The following is a 15053-nucleotide window of genomic DNA, read 5'->3' on the forward strand; positions in this document are numbered from 1 at the left end:
GCAGTAGGACACAGCGAAGAGTTATAGAGGTATTCAGACCTGATACCTGATCCCTCACTCACAGAGTGTTCCAATGCTGTTTCGCTTATGCAAAGACAAAAATATCACTTAACCACAAGGGACGGAAGTGGAGCAATAGGTCTCAACAGTAATGAGGGAGACTATCGATCGTGCAAGGAAGTCAAAGCATGTCAGCTGGTCAGGTAGAATGTTGTTTTCAGCTGATGAAACAGCTAGAGCCCATATCTGTATCCGTCCGTGATGTATCATTATTATCCACACAACAACAAGCAGGTACAGTGAAATTGTTCAATTATATGATCAAGACTAAGGAGAAGCATTTACCTGTGAAACTTTTTTTCATTAGTGGTTCATTTGAATCCATTTGATGAAAAGTAATATCTTGGGGAGTAGAGTCTATTGGATTTATCACATGATGCGCAGAGAAAGTACAAATGAAATATGACCTGTGGATATGTGTAATGAACACATGGATTAGAATCAATATACATGGTTTAATGAAATTAAAAAATTGGCAGCTTATCATATTATCCAATTTCAGGGAATGTTTATGAGTTCCTTTGGACAAATATTTGACTGAGGCTTCTGTTTTCAGTGACTTTCCATTTCCCTAGGATCTAAACAAACCCTGCGAAGAATTGGTAAGAAAAAAACAGGCCAGATCCAACTCACCAGCTGCCTATTGACGAAGCCTGTTCCAGGGACACAGGAACTTGTTACATCTGATGTCTGGGTGCTGTGAATTTTATCTTTCCACTCATCACTATTTGGTTCCTTGTAATGTGAGCCTTGTGGCATTTTACGCTTTTGTATTTCAATATGCTAATTGGATAAAGTCTTACATTGTATATAAGAATATTAGTAGCTGTAAACGATAAGCCAGGTTTGTTGCTGCCACAGAGGCATGCACACAATCACAATTGTCTCTACTTTTATGGCTCATCCTTTAGGGAAGCAATCCCTTCTCTATTTGAATTTTACAGCAAAGAATACATATATTATTCTCTAATTAATCCACAGGAAAAGAGCAGAAGTTTGGACACGTTCTCATTAAATTGAATGAGAAAACGTGTCCAAACTTTGACAAGCACTGTATGTATCTCTCACCAGCAGTTCACTGGCTTGGTTGATCAACAATGGCCGTTGAGACCTGTGTTCAGACTCAACAAAGAATGCGTGATACAGGAGTTTTGAATTTTCTGATATATAGTGTAGGATATTAGAAACAAACATAAGACCCGGTTCATAAAATTAATAAAAATGGATATAGTACACCAGAATACAGCCATGATTCTGAAACTGTGTGATCAATAAAGTAATGACAATATTGTCAAACCACTGTAAATCTGCAACTGTAATAGAATAATACCAATGCAGTTATGATTGTATTTGATGTAATGTAATCAACTGGAATGCATGCATGTAATACTTGAACAACAACTGATATTGACTAAGGGCCATTCGAAATCCAAGTTACATTGAACTCACCAGAAGACCACTCCCAGAGGTGTGGACACTAACTTTCACACCCTTAAGCATTGTTATAAATACCTGTAGGAACCATTGTTCTCGAGTTCGCTGGTGGAGACAACAAATGGGCACCAGTGATGGTCAAAGGACTGACCTGGGGCCTGTTGGTTGCTGAGACCAGCGGCTTCTCAGCTGAGATGTTCTTTTTACCACAACATCATCTCCTTTATTAAATACATTTGATTTAACCTTTTGATCTGCGATGACCGGCGTTTCTTCATTTTTGAATACAACAATAGCAGCCCACGGAGCTCAGTCACCTCGCCCGGACCAGGGGAAACCGGAGCACCCTCCCCGAGCCACATCCGGGAGGGGAGCTCGCAGGCAAGCACCTGGTGGCCAGGCCTTTGCCACGGGGCCCGGTCCGGATCAGCCCGAGGGAAAAACATGGAGCAGCCAGCCTGTAGATTCACAACCCCCAGGGTTAGGCACTGGAGTCGAGTGCTATGTAGACCGGGCGGCGGACCAGACGGGGGGCCTGGGCGGGGGGGGCTGGGCAGGGGGCCTGGGCAGGGGGCCATGCATAGATTAGCTCGGGGTCATGGAACGTCACTTCGTTAGCCGGCAAAAAAACGGAGTTGGTGCTGGAGGTGGATCGGTACTCTTGGGCATGCCCAACTGGAAAATGGATGCATGGATATATATATATATATATATATATATATGTCCATCCATCCATTGTCAAACCGCTTATCCTGCACACAGGGTCGCGGGGGGGCTGGAGTCCATCCCAGCCAACTTCGGGCGATAGACAGGGTACATCCTGGATTGGTCGCCAGCCAATCGCAGGGCTACACAGAGACATACAACCTTTCACACTCACATTCACACATCTACGGGCAATTTAAAGTCCCCAATTAACCTGATCTCCAGAGCCTGTCTTTGGACTGTGGGAGGAAGCCGGAGAACCCGGAGAGAACTGGGCGGAATCGAACCCAGGACCTTCTTGCTGTGAGGCAACAGTGCTAACCACCGCGCCAACGTGCCGCCTATGTATGTGTATATATATATATACAATGACAGAAGTCTAAACAACCTTGCTTACAGTGCATATGCAATCCAGGCTAGGCCTGCGCGTTGTGCATGTAGACTTTGCAAGATGAAACTCAAAAACTCAAACCAGGTACTTGCTTTGCAGGGGTTGTATCCAAGGCAACAAAGGTGTTCATGTATACGAATATGTAGTTTACAGTTAATTATACTTACTCCTCAGCATTGTGGAGGTTGTTCATCGTGTTATGCCGGTAACATTTGCTGTTTTCCTGCGTCTTCGCAGTACGTTTTGAACCCTCTCGCGTTCCAGAGGATAATGCAGCAGATCAGGCAAAAACGCCTCTGTGCATGCTAGTAGCTTGTTGGCCATCTGTAGAGGCTTGTGCCACGATATCCTGCACATTTTCATTCTAGCAGCATGAATTGATAACATTAATAAAATTGATTACATTTTCAGGGCTAAATCCCAAAAATACACAATGATGTGGTTGTGCATATGCATCGTTTTGTTTGTTGTTTGTGGTAAGTTAGCTTCATGTTACCTTGTGAGCAGTACTATGAGGCACTGTGAAATGTGTGTGCATGTGCTGTGGGTGTATGCGTTTGTGTTGCATGACGCAGATCATCAATTGTAGGAGGCAACTTTTCCAGCATCTTGTGGAGAAAGACAAGAGAGGATCAGTCTTTCTTGGGGTTGTTGTTACAAAATAGGTCTGGCATGTATCTTACTCTAAATATGCAGTTGATCAAACTACTGTGTTTAGTAAACGCACAAAAAAGCCGTTTGTCTCATTACCCCGTTCTTTACAGGGCTTGCTCATAATGATTCCCTCTCAGCCTCTTTGCATGTCTTTGCTTCATGATTCCTTTATTAACAGCATCTCATCAAACACCACAAATGCCCAGAGGTCTTTGGGAAAGCCTTGCTCAACTGTGCTCCCAGAAATATGTGCGCAAGAGAGATCCAGTGACGTGATTCAACCCTCTGATGTCTCTCATAGAGGACATCGGTTGAGAAATTATTAATTAGTTTTGCACAAGAGTGGTAAGCAGGAAATACTATCAGATGTACTATATTTGGCTCCTATAGACGGCTATGGTTTCTTTCACTGGACAGGAGGTACAGTTTCTATATTTAAACTGCATATTACAGTTCTTTTTATTACTTTTATGCCGCGCAGTAATATGTATGGTTGAAAATATGTGATACTTAATTGATAAAAGTAAATCAATCTTCCATGTCGCAGATACATTTAAACGGGATGATAAAGTTATTGCACTTAAATAAGTAGGTCACCAATACACACACATTAACTGTTAACTTAATACTTAATACAATACATACATTGTTCCGACAAACAAATATTTGCATTTTTTTCATTTAAAGATGAATAACATGCAGCTGATTGGGAAAGAATAACACCATTACTATTTAAAACAGCATCTTCCGCGCTTCTGACTTCAGTTTTGTCACATTCTGAACCTGCCGAAGTTGTTCATTTTTAACTGTACCAGGTAGAGATTGAAAGGGGAGGTGTATGATTGGTGCCAACACAGGAAGTCCACCTTGGTGCACAAAAACTTGGTGCTGAACCAAACTGATGATTGATGGCAAAAGTGCCGTAATACAATGCTTCACCTTTTACATATAATTAGAATCTTCAAGAGCTTAAGGGGCATTTAAATAACTAGTCAAATTCCAGGTGAAAACATGCCCATTCAGAGGGCCTGTGGAGTTTCTTTTGCACGTTCTTCAACTGCTCATAAAAACAACTGCACTTTCTCTACTTTGCCTCCTTGGATCCTTAGCAATACCCATGCCATCACAAAGTGCCAATACACACGTGCACAAAGCCTTGGCTACTTACCAGAAACACAAGTGAAATCTACTCTGCTTAATGTACAAAACAATACCATGGGCAGACTTTGGCAACCTAGCAAACTAAAAGGGTGCCATGCAGCTATAGATGTATCTTGATACAAATTTAATAAATACTCTATTTGTACCCCAAAAAAACTCCAAAAGCACATGCAAATATGCAACTCAATCATATAGCTACAGTAGCTAGAACCCTACAGTGTGCTTCTATCTCAGAGGCAAATATTGTAGTTCAAGCATGATGTATAATTGCTTATCAAAACAGCATATTCAAATTGAAAGCTCCACCTTCAACAGATGTTGAAGCTACTTGAAGGAATTGTCTTTTTGTGTTTATTTTGGTGGTTCCTGTGGACGAGCCTGGTCGTGTGTTAGAGCACAAGAATCCCTTTAGAAAACCTCTCATCTTACTGCAGCAGGGTCTGTCAGTCTGCTCCGCTAAGTAATGCTGCTGGTCTTCCCATGGCTCCGTGCCGTGGGCACAGCAATGTGGCGTGGGCCCGCAGCACCGACGTCTTTTTCCCGGCTCACTGTTTTGAGTACTTCTTTTAACCACAACCATTGCCAACAATCCCAGGTAGAGATGGGGGGAAAAGCAAAGCAGGACGCTACATTCCCAACAGGAACACTTTATCTTACCTGCACAGTTTGAGCTGCGCCTGTAGGCTGATCTGATCATCCTCATTAACTCCAGGGAGGTAAAGCAAAGTTTGATTACAAGATGGTGTCATCATTAACAGAGTGGTGGCAGGCTACATCCAAGACGCAGCAGCGAAGGTTAACTGCAGTCCACGAGCCGCCATCCGCCCAGAGTCACATGACATGCTGGAGTTAGGCTCCGACCCTGCTGCTGAACATTTTCCATTTTTTATTCTGTTTAATATTGAACATGTTGCGTGTCCAAATTGCTCCAAATTCAACACGGCCTGTCCTTGAAAACCCGGCAATACACCCACCAAATGTGAAGAAGATTGGATAAACGATCCTTGAGATATGCAAAGGACACACCCACATGCACAAAGGGAGAGAGATTCTTTATACTAAAATATCTATTCTCCCATTATCTAAACGCTCAAGACACTTATGAGAGAACAGATGATCAACATTTTTCAGTTTGCCCCATCTACATGTGTCAGTCGGCTGGAGGAAATACACACATGAGGAATCCACAGAGAAGCCTCCTAGCATGTTTGAACACAGAACCTTCTTTCTGCAAGCGACGGGGATAACTGCTCAACCTTCATTAACATAATGTGTTTATCATAAAGTTTAATTTGCATTAAACAGCCAAGTTGAACTGACATATTGTGCGTAGTTAGAACAATTTGCAAATGAACAGAGACCTACAGCTCAATTTCACTCCACAGAAATATTATACATTGACGGGCTGATTATTAGCGAATTCATTTGATCAAATTAGCCACTTAAAACCCATTTCTAATGCGCTTAATTAAAGCAAATCATGTTAAATCGAGTAGGCGGGACTGTGTGGCCTCTTGGTCGTCATTCGAAATACAACATTATTGTTGGATAGAAATAGGGAAGGAAGCTTATAAAACATGAATATTTTCAAGGTAAAAACTGGATACGTAATGTATGCTTAATCTATACATTACTGCTGCCAGGAATTGACACACACACACACACACACACACACACAGTCTGTGTTCCTATATTTTGTTTGCTGAAAGTGCTTAACGGCAGCGTATAAATAGGCTCAGTGGAGTCAGATTTAAACAGCTCCTTTACAAGAAAATGCTTACAGTGCGATGCTTTGTTCAAACGTTCATGTACTTTTATTCATCTTCACATCATTAGCCAGCTGTTCAAAGTGAGCATGACAGACGCACAGTGATGTGCGAACAGCGCATGAATTGGGTGATTGGTGTATTAATAGTAACATGTTTTAGGGATTGCGTCCACGTGTTTTGAGGGTGTGGTGACTCATATCTTGTTGACATGGAGACTAAAATAGCAGCCAAATGGAAGAGGACATTCAGTCTACCCTTGAGACTTTGCACGATGGTGAAGGAAATGGGGAGAGAAAGATAGAAGGAGAGGAGTGACAGAAGGAGAGAGAAGAGGAGAGGAGGACTATGAAGGTTTGAGTTGTATAAGCCAACGGTGAGTCACACTCACTGTTTGAATCTTGAGAACTAATAGAAAATCGTTTGTTTTCTCTCACTAGGGAGTGGGTTAACTCTGCAAGGACAAAAAAGGAAATAGGTTGATTTGAGAAACAAGAAGGAGTTGTCTTATGCAATGCATGTCAGTTCATTGCGGAGCGGCACGACTATTTGGTATAACGACTGCATTAAATGCCAGACAAGGTTCTGAGTGGTAGGAATTTTACAGCTATGATGTGTGGTAACACAGAAATGCATCAATATTGCAACATATTTTGCCACAAATGTCAACGTTACTTGTGTCATTTTCACGTCACAGGTTAAATAATTAAAAGAAATTGTAGACTGACAGTAAGTTGGATGTTGCAACACCGCGGTCCAAACAGAAATATGACTGTGGCCTCTAAATCCTGTCAAATGGCTTTGATCAGATCAATACATTCTTCAGGAAATTTAACTTGGATCAGTGGTTCCCATCCCTGGGGCCAAACGACCCCCACAGGGGGCCATGTTTAATTGCCAGGGTAAGAAATAGAAACAAAACTATACTTGACTTTTTTTAAGTCTGAAAAATAAAAAAGTTGTCCGTTTGAACTGCTCACAACTCAAAAACATTGAAGCAAGTAGATATTGATTCATTTGAAGGGTCATGAAAGGTAGTACGAGGTATACACCTCTGGTGAAGTTTTCTCCTACTATTGCTCGCAATTGAGTCATTTTCAAGTGGATTCTTGTTGTTTTTGTCTCAACAGCACACACAGGCATATGGTAACACTATCCACAGTCTGCTTTCTGTTGTACCACCAATTAACATAACTCACAAAAAGAAGTTCTTTCCCCTCTGCTTTCTGTACAGCTGCACCTCCAGTCACCAGTCTGTCAGGCTCCTGAAGTTAGCGGATGACACCACCCTCATTGGACTGATCTCTGGTGGGGTAGATTGACCAACTGGTGATGTGGTGCTGCGCAAACAACTTCAACGCTCTAAAGACAGTGGAGATGGTTGTGGATTTCGGGGCGAACGAGGGCCCACCAGCCCCCATCACCCTGTGTGACCTCAAGTGGCAACATCAGCTTCATCACCAAGAAGGCTCAGCAGAGGTTGTTCTTCCTGAGGCAGCTGATGAAATTCAACCTGACAAAGACGACGATGGTGCACTTCTACGCGGCCATCCTCTGCTCCTCCATCACCGTCTGGTGCAGCCACAGCCAAGGACAAGGGAAGGCAGAGGGTGGATCGGCTGCTCGCCTCTCACCCCGGACACAGACTCTTTGATCCCCTTCCCTCGGGCAGAAGGCTGCGGTCCATCAGGAGCAAGACCCCCTCGCCTCAGAAACAGTCTGCTCCCGTCATCAGTTGGTCTCATGAAGCAAACCCGAGCTCCACTGACCCAGACACTACATCCCCAGAACATTTGCGCCGTGGTTTCTCACCATGGAAAAATATGTACATATGTATGTATGTGTTTAAACATACGTGTCTTATCTGTTCATATAGATTTTTTGATTTTGCTTGTATATTTTTTACTTTGTTTTTTTAATTCTTATACCGCACCAATCATCAAGACCAATTCCTCCATGTTTAACATATGTGGCAATAAATGGCTTCTCCTTCTGATTCTCAACAAACAAATGAACCACAGTGCCCCCCACCCATACGGCACATCATGCAAAGCAGTCAGATGTGAACAATGCAGAGTTTCAAATACATTTTTTAAAGCACCAGCTTTACAAAAATGACAAAACTACAGATCTTTAAAAATATTTCCTATAAATGTCCTCAGCTTCATAATGTACATTTAAGCAGTTTATTTTCAGCCTTGGTTTCAATAAATTCCATGTGAACAGAAACGGACTAAAATGCCATTTGTTTTGTCAATAATTTCAGTCCAAACATATCAAACCTTTAAACTGATTTTCATTCCGTGCCCCACTACACACTGCACTTTTCAAATTGCACCTCTGTTTCTTTTCATTGTCTTTAAGCAGTTAGACATTGTGGGCGCACAAAAGGAAAGCGGCATGGTTTTGTGGTGCTCCATCACTGTAGCCCCACAGTGAACGGCCAGGATAAGCCAAACCTCGCCACCAGCAGGACTTTCAGATTGAGAGGTTGAAAATTAATCTGACAGAATGCTTTCAACAGACAGCCTGGAGCCATGCAGGCTAATATGTGTTACTACGTTTACTCTTGCCTCTGTGGTTTTCAATTATTATGTTTTGGGTCTGTTTGGGAGTTTTACACTAGGCTGTTCCTTGTGGCTAAAAAGGCCCACTTTGGATTTATTGTTTTTTTATAGATGTATAAATGAATATCTACTAATAACAGCCTTTAAATTTTTTATTGTCAGGCAACATGTCTAAACTGATTTATTTTAAACCACAGATACTTACCTGGAAAAACAACCTTAACTCAAACAACAACCAGGTGCCGTGTTGTGTTGAAAAGAACTAGCTGGGTATTCTTTGCATGTGTTGGGGTTTTGGACTTTTCTGTATTTCATTGATCAAACTGCAAATTGAACTGAAGAGCTGATATTTAATCATTAGTTGCTGCCATATTATTTATCTGCCACTGTTTGCAGCGCATTTCATCCAATATGATTCCGTAGATGTTGAAAAAACAAATAAGGAAAATTGATGAAAACTCTGATATATTTAGGGTCACAATGAGGACAGTAAACTCCATCTGGTCAATGTGTTGTCAATGTGACAGCATGTGATGAAGGCGCATCTTGTTCATCTGAGAGGATACTTTATATCAGACATATGTCACCAAACAACAGTGAGCACTGTACTGATGCATGCTGAGATGCTTGCATTTAGCTTGGGGGCACAGTATCACAATGAGCATTTATGCAGACAAAGTATGACTGGCAGGACCACATAGGCCGATCTCACAAGAATGCAATTACTAGACATGCGTTCTGCCCAATTTTAATGGGTTATTTGGACATGACTTAGAGCAACAAAGAGACTTCTGAAAAATATTCACCATGTCAGAGAGTTTAACTAATAACAACCGTTCTTTGATTTAAAAGTTTCCAACTTTTACTGGTAAGGCATTGTATCCATGAGTAACTTTTAATGAGAGTGGTAGCCTTAGGCCTGAAGACTTATACGCTTCTTTAAGCTGCTCAGGAATTATATCCACGAGTAAACTTCAATATGAGAATGTTAGCGATAGGCCTTAATAGTTAACATTTCTAGGTCACCATATCCGCAAGACTCATCTTTCTGATTCGGAACGACCCGATCCACTTTCTGTTTAGTTCCATGGCGGCGAGTTTGTGGTAAATGCACGGGCTCTTGGTTGGGCAATATAAAGGACATTCATGAGCACATTGAGACTTTGAATGGCTACAACTGTTTACGTCATCAAAGGCCTCTTTTAAAGGCTCAAAAGCTTTGTCTCAAGGTTATTTATACAATACTGTCAGAACAAAAAGACAAGTGCCTCATTACCTTGAAGCGTCAAAGAAGACGTCATTTCTATCAGTTCACGCCACGTCCCGCTCTGTTTCTGCGGTGTCTTTGCCTGAGATAGTTCTTGTTTGTGTCAGCGATGGCCATCAGACAAAAGAAGCTTTATTGTAGTCGAGAAATGACGAACATCAGGCATCCAAAGCCGTTTTAGACGGCTCATTGTGAGCACTGACAATCCTCCGAGGACAGACAGATAGCGTCATCTGGCGTTACGGTCACACTATCCCTTACTTGCTAATAACTAATCTGACCTAAGCATCAAATTGTCCCTGAGGGCGTCCTTCTCTTATTGAGCAGCGCAGCTAAAAGGAACAGCCTTCCAGAGAGAGATAGAAAGTGACAATCACTGACATTTTCACAGCATACTGTGCAGCTGCGTTTCATGATACGGGACAAAGAAGTCCAACTCGACCGCAGTAGAAGAGCATAGGATGTGTGAAAGCAGAGATTGTGTTCTGCATTACAGGAAATCACAGCAGTATGAAAGAACGTTGTCGGTCATATCGAAAAACAATTACAGGCATGTAGATTTTAGTGATGGGAGTTATGGCTCCGTCCCTTTCATTCAACTCTCTCTTTACACATCGTCATTTGACACGTTATTAATATTTTCACATACATGTAATGTTGCACCTTGGTTTAGGTTGGTCTAACACACTGCTAACCTGCGTAGATGCATCTTTAGCAATTTCTGCAAAGGTACAAAAGCTCATAATTGTGCCTAAGTACAGTACTCTTGCAAATGTGCACTCGGATTGCTCTATTAAGTGCACCTCTGGTCTTTTCAATATTTCAATTTATTTTTGATTTAAGCTGTTCAGTGATTTTTTTAAATTCTATTTTATTTTATTTATTTCCCCCCTGTTCCAGTCATGAACCATTCTGAGGGCAGAGAAGCCGTTTGTTACACATTGGTTTTCCAATGAATTGCCTCCATGCCTTAATGTTCTGTTGTGCCTGCTTCAGTAGAACGTCAACCTCCACAGGCTCCGATCCTTCACACCGTTGTAAGTGAACGGAAAGTAGTTTGGAGCACTGAGAAAATGTAACCACTGTGGGGTAGTGTTTCTCTTCAGAAGAACCGTGCTACGCTGACAACTGTGTTCTTAAAGAAACTTTTGGCCTTATAATGAAATGTTAAATAGCTTTGGACCTTAAGAAGTGCTTGTTGGCATATCGGCTTAGAAGACAAAGACACACTTTTAAAATCTGGTTTGTTTTATTTCCTTTATCTAATTTACATCCTCACAGACATAAATGTTTCAGCTAAACTACATATTGTTGAAACAATGAAAACAATAAAGCACAGTTTAGTGTGGAAGCATTATTCATGAAAACAGCTGAGTGGAACAATTCACCATATTTAGGCAATACTATATTTCATGACCAAAATTAGTTTTGAAGGCAATCTAATATTGTTTTCTGTATTTGTATTATGTCATGTCTTCACATTGCTTTCATCACTTCACAAGTTTGAATATTTCACATTCCAAAAAAGGAATAGTACTGTTTTTCAGTGGGATTACTTCAGGAAACCCTGCTCCTCACTGTACGTTTTGATCCCTATCAATTGAAACGTTAATAGCAGTATTTTATACAGCTGATCCTTTTCTATATTTCAGGGAACATGCACATTAAAGCAAAATGGAAGGTTTCTATAGGACGTCCTCTGTGCGGCCACATTTGATTCCTTATTACACAATGTACCACCTAGATTCAAAACGCCTGACTAGTTGAGTCAGTGTTTCATTTTTTCACCCCTTTAAACAGGACAGGTTTTAGAGTAGAAACCTCACTTTATTCATTTAGGTCAAAGGTCAAGGCTGTTTAAGTTATTATTGTCACTGCTCACTGCCTCACTTTTAACTGGAACTCTCTGGAGAATGGGATTGTTTGTCACTGTGGATTCAGTATGTAGGTCCAGAATGCCTTCCGGCTTTCTTACCTTCAAAAAAAGATTTTGAACTTTAATTAACAGCAAAACAACATGCATTTTCGCTCAAGGAATAATAAAAAGCCCCCGTATTGCAGCGTACCAGCGTGCAAAGCGGAGACCTAGCTGTGTGAAGTTACAATTAAATATGTTGTGACATGGACTTGTATTATTTTCACGTTTATCTAACTCACCTTCTGAAAAAGACATGAGTTAATTTTCCTTCAACAAAAGCTGTACACTGTACGCTACAGTGGGGTTGATTTGAGTGGCCATGATTGATGTCATGCTGTAAACCACCCCACTGATAATGTACTGCTTGTAAACCAACCCCAGTCTTCGTACATGGTGCAGGTGTGCAGTGTGCCTCTGGCTGCAAGAATACCAAACATAGTCACCACACCCTGTGCACCTTTTGCTCTGTCTGGTTGACTGCCCATTCCCCCTTGCACCATTGATTATCTCATGATGTCAAGGGTTTGAGATGCTCTGGATGTCAAATGCTATAAGTGTGAATTTGTAAGTGGTGTAAGAGCTCTTCAGTCACGATGGAAACGATCTTGGAAAAGAAGATGAGGCCGTGGCAAGATCACTGAAAGAAATGATGTATAAGAGGAGAAATGATTTGGGTGTTCATGACATGCACCGAATGAAGAGGTCTAGTTGGTGGATAGACACAAGTGTACAAGTGCGCCTTTCTGGCTGGTGTGTTGGTTTGATGTCCCATTTTATGCTTGCAAACCGCTCTTAACCACGATCGTAATCTCTTCAAATGTATCTGCGAGTGTGCATCCATTGTAATGTGCCTGCAACAGGTTACCTTCTAAAGCAAAATACTCTCACATGAATGTAATTCTTACACAATGCAGTTGGTCTACTCTGTGGTTCACATTTTAGTGGTAACTGATACTATCACTTCCACAGCAATGTCAATACATTAAGCTCCTCCGTCAAGCTCCTGAAGTTTGCAGATAAAATCATCCTCATTGGACTCATTTTGGGTTGTAGATTTTAGGAAGAACGCAGGATCTTCTATTCCTTTAGTTTATATTATACATATATATATATAATACTGTATATTTAAATTGTAAATTGAACATGTCATATTTTGTCTTCTTTGTCTTGTTGTCTCATTGTCCAATGTTGTGCTCCAACCGCCATGCCAAATTCCTTGTATGTCTAACATACTTTGGCAATAAATGTTCCTGATTCCTGATTCTTTGTCAGACGTCATGTCAGACCTACCAAACCTGCAAGTATCACTGATTCTTCAAACGAAGCATCCGGTTATCTTCATGTACAAATCATTTGCAGGAAGGTCAAGAATGTAAAAGATCTGTTTTAATAATTTAGTTTTTACGCCTTTGTCTTAGTGTGAGCCACAGAATCACGTTAAACTAGATTATTTTACAAGCATGCAAGATCTTATAAACAGAATCACTGACAATTTGACTGCTGTATTTAGTCTACATGTCCCGTTACTAAAGAACACTACCTATGTATTGCTTGATGGTATTTGCTTAATGTAATCTGCTTTCTTTATTAAATGTCTGCTTTTACATTCATTTTTTGCATTGCTACCATCTGAGTCGGGCCCTTTAAAGATTTTTTAAATGTCAATCAGAAACATTATGGTTTAATGTCTTCTTGCTAAAAGGCCTTTCATGGTTATTGATGATTAATACACCTTCTTATTAATGTGCTTTCCTGTGTAATGTGGGTTGAAAGGAGGAGGCAATAGCTAACCCTGAAAACAACGTTATGCAATCCCTAGGATCTCCATTGACACGGCATGTACAGATACCTGGATTATCAGCGCATACTTAATGCGATCTCCACTGAACTCTGCAGATTGTGAATCTACCTTGTCGAAATATTTACAAAGTCAATTATTCACCCCATAAGATTAGTGAACACGGCAACTGTTCAATGGAATGGTAGCATTAGGGTTGTAAGTTAAAGCCACTGAACTTTAATTTCCAATATGTGAAACTTTAGACTTTGGTTCCATTACAGGGGAATTTAGTCTCCTTTTTAATACACTTTGTAAATTGCCTTCTATTGCCTGTTACTCCTCAGATTAATATTTTACGTTATAAAAACATGGGATGAGATAATTGAATGTGATGCATTGGCCAAGCGTATGAAAGAAGGCAGACATAACAGCATGGACCAGTTCATTGGTGCTCATTATGTCACCAAATCAGAAAGTTTAGTCCATTTTGCTACCAATACTGCTATTTTTCTTACATAACACTATATATAGCCTATACTGAAAAGCTGATTGTTGCATGCTACAGTATAAACAATTTAACACCCTGTAAACTACGGTACACATTGCTCGTAATACCATGTTTTACTACTGTATTTTTTCCCATGCACGTTACATTATAATTGACAATTGATTTATTTTCGTTGTGATTTTGCCTCAATGATCAGATCATCTCTTACACTGATGGACGCTATTAATGGCTGCATAACATGTTTAACTCTCAGGAACAAGGCTGAAGCGGAAAAGCTGTTTGTTGTTTTAAGGCCACAGAACACCCAAGGAGCCCCAAATACATGGTTAGTAGAGATTTGCACAATTTGAGTAGTTGAATAAAAGTTGTGCCTAATTACAGCACTTGACAGAGTATTCAGTGGTGGAGTAATTTACTCAAGTACTGCAATCAAGTACAATTAAAATGTACTTGTACCTATGCAACTTGTACTTCTACTCCACTTACCGCAGAGGCAAGTATTGCATATTGTACTCCTCTGCATTAGTACTTTGATGTTACAATTGTCCTGTCCAATAAAAAACATGTATTGCAAAATTTGTTGAACCAATTTATTAATAAATGACATAGAAAAATATGATGCATTACTATAGATTAAACTATCAAACTATCAAAAATGTATTGGTAAAACCATAAAGATCTGGAGTAATGAGATGCAACATGACACTTTTCAGCAAAATTAATACTTTTCTTGGTGTATTTTGAAGAAGAAATTGTGTATCTCTTTGAGTGTTCGTATAAGTTTGAATGCATAATTTTACTATAATAGGCTATAGCCCTATATATATAGCCTATATACCAGA

Source organism: Gasterosteus aculeatus, chromosome 12 (assembly GCF_964276395.1).
Source record: "Gasterosteus aculeatus chromosome 12, fGasAcu3.hap1.1, whole genome shotgun sequence".
NCBI classification, from domain to species: Eukaryota; Metazoa; Chordata; class Actinopteri; order Perciformes; family Gasterosteidae; genus Gasterosteus; species Gasterosteus aculeatus.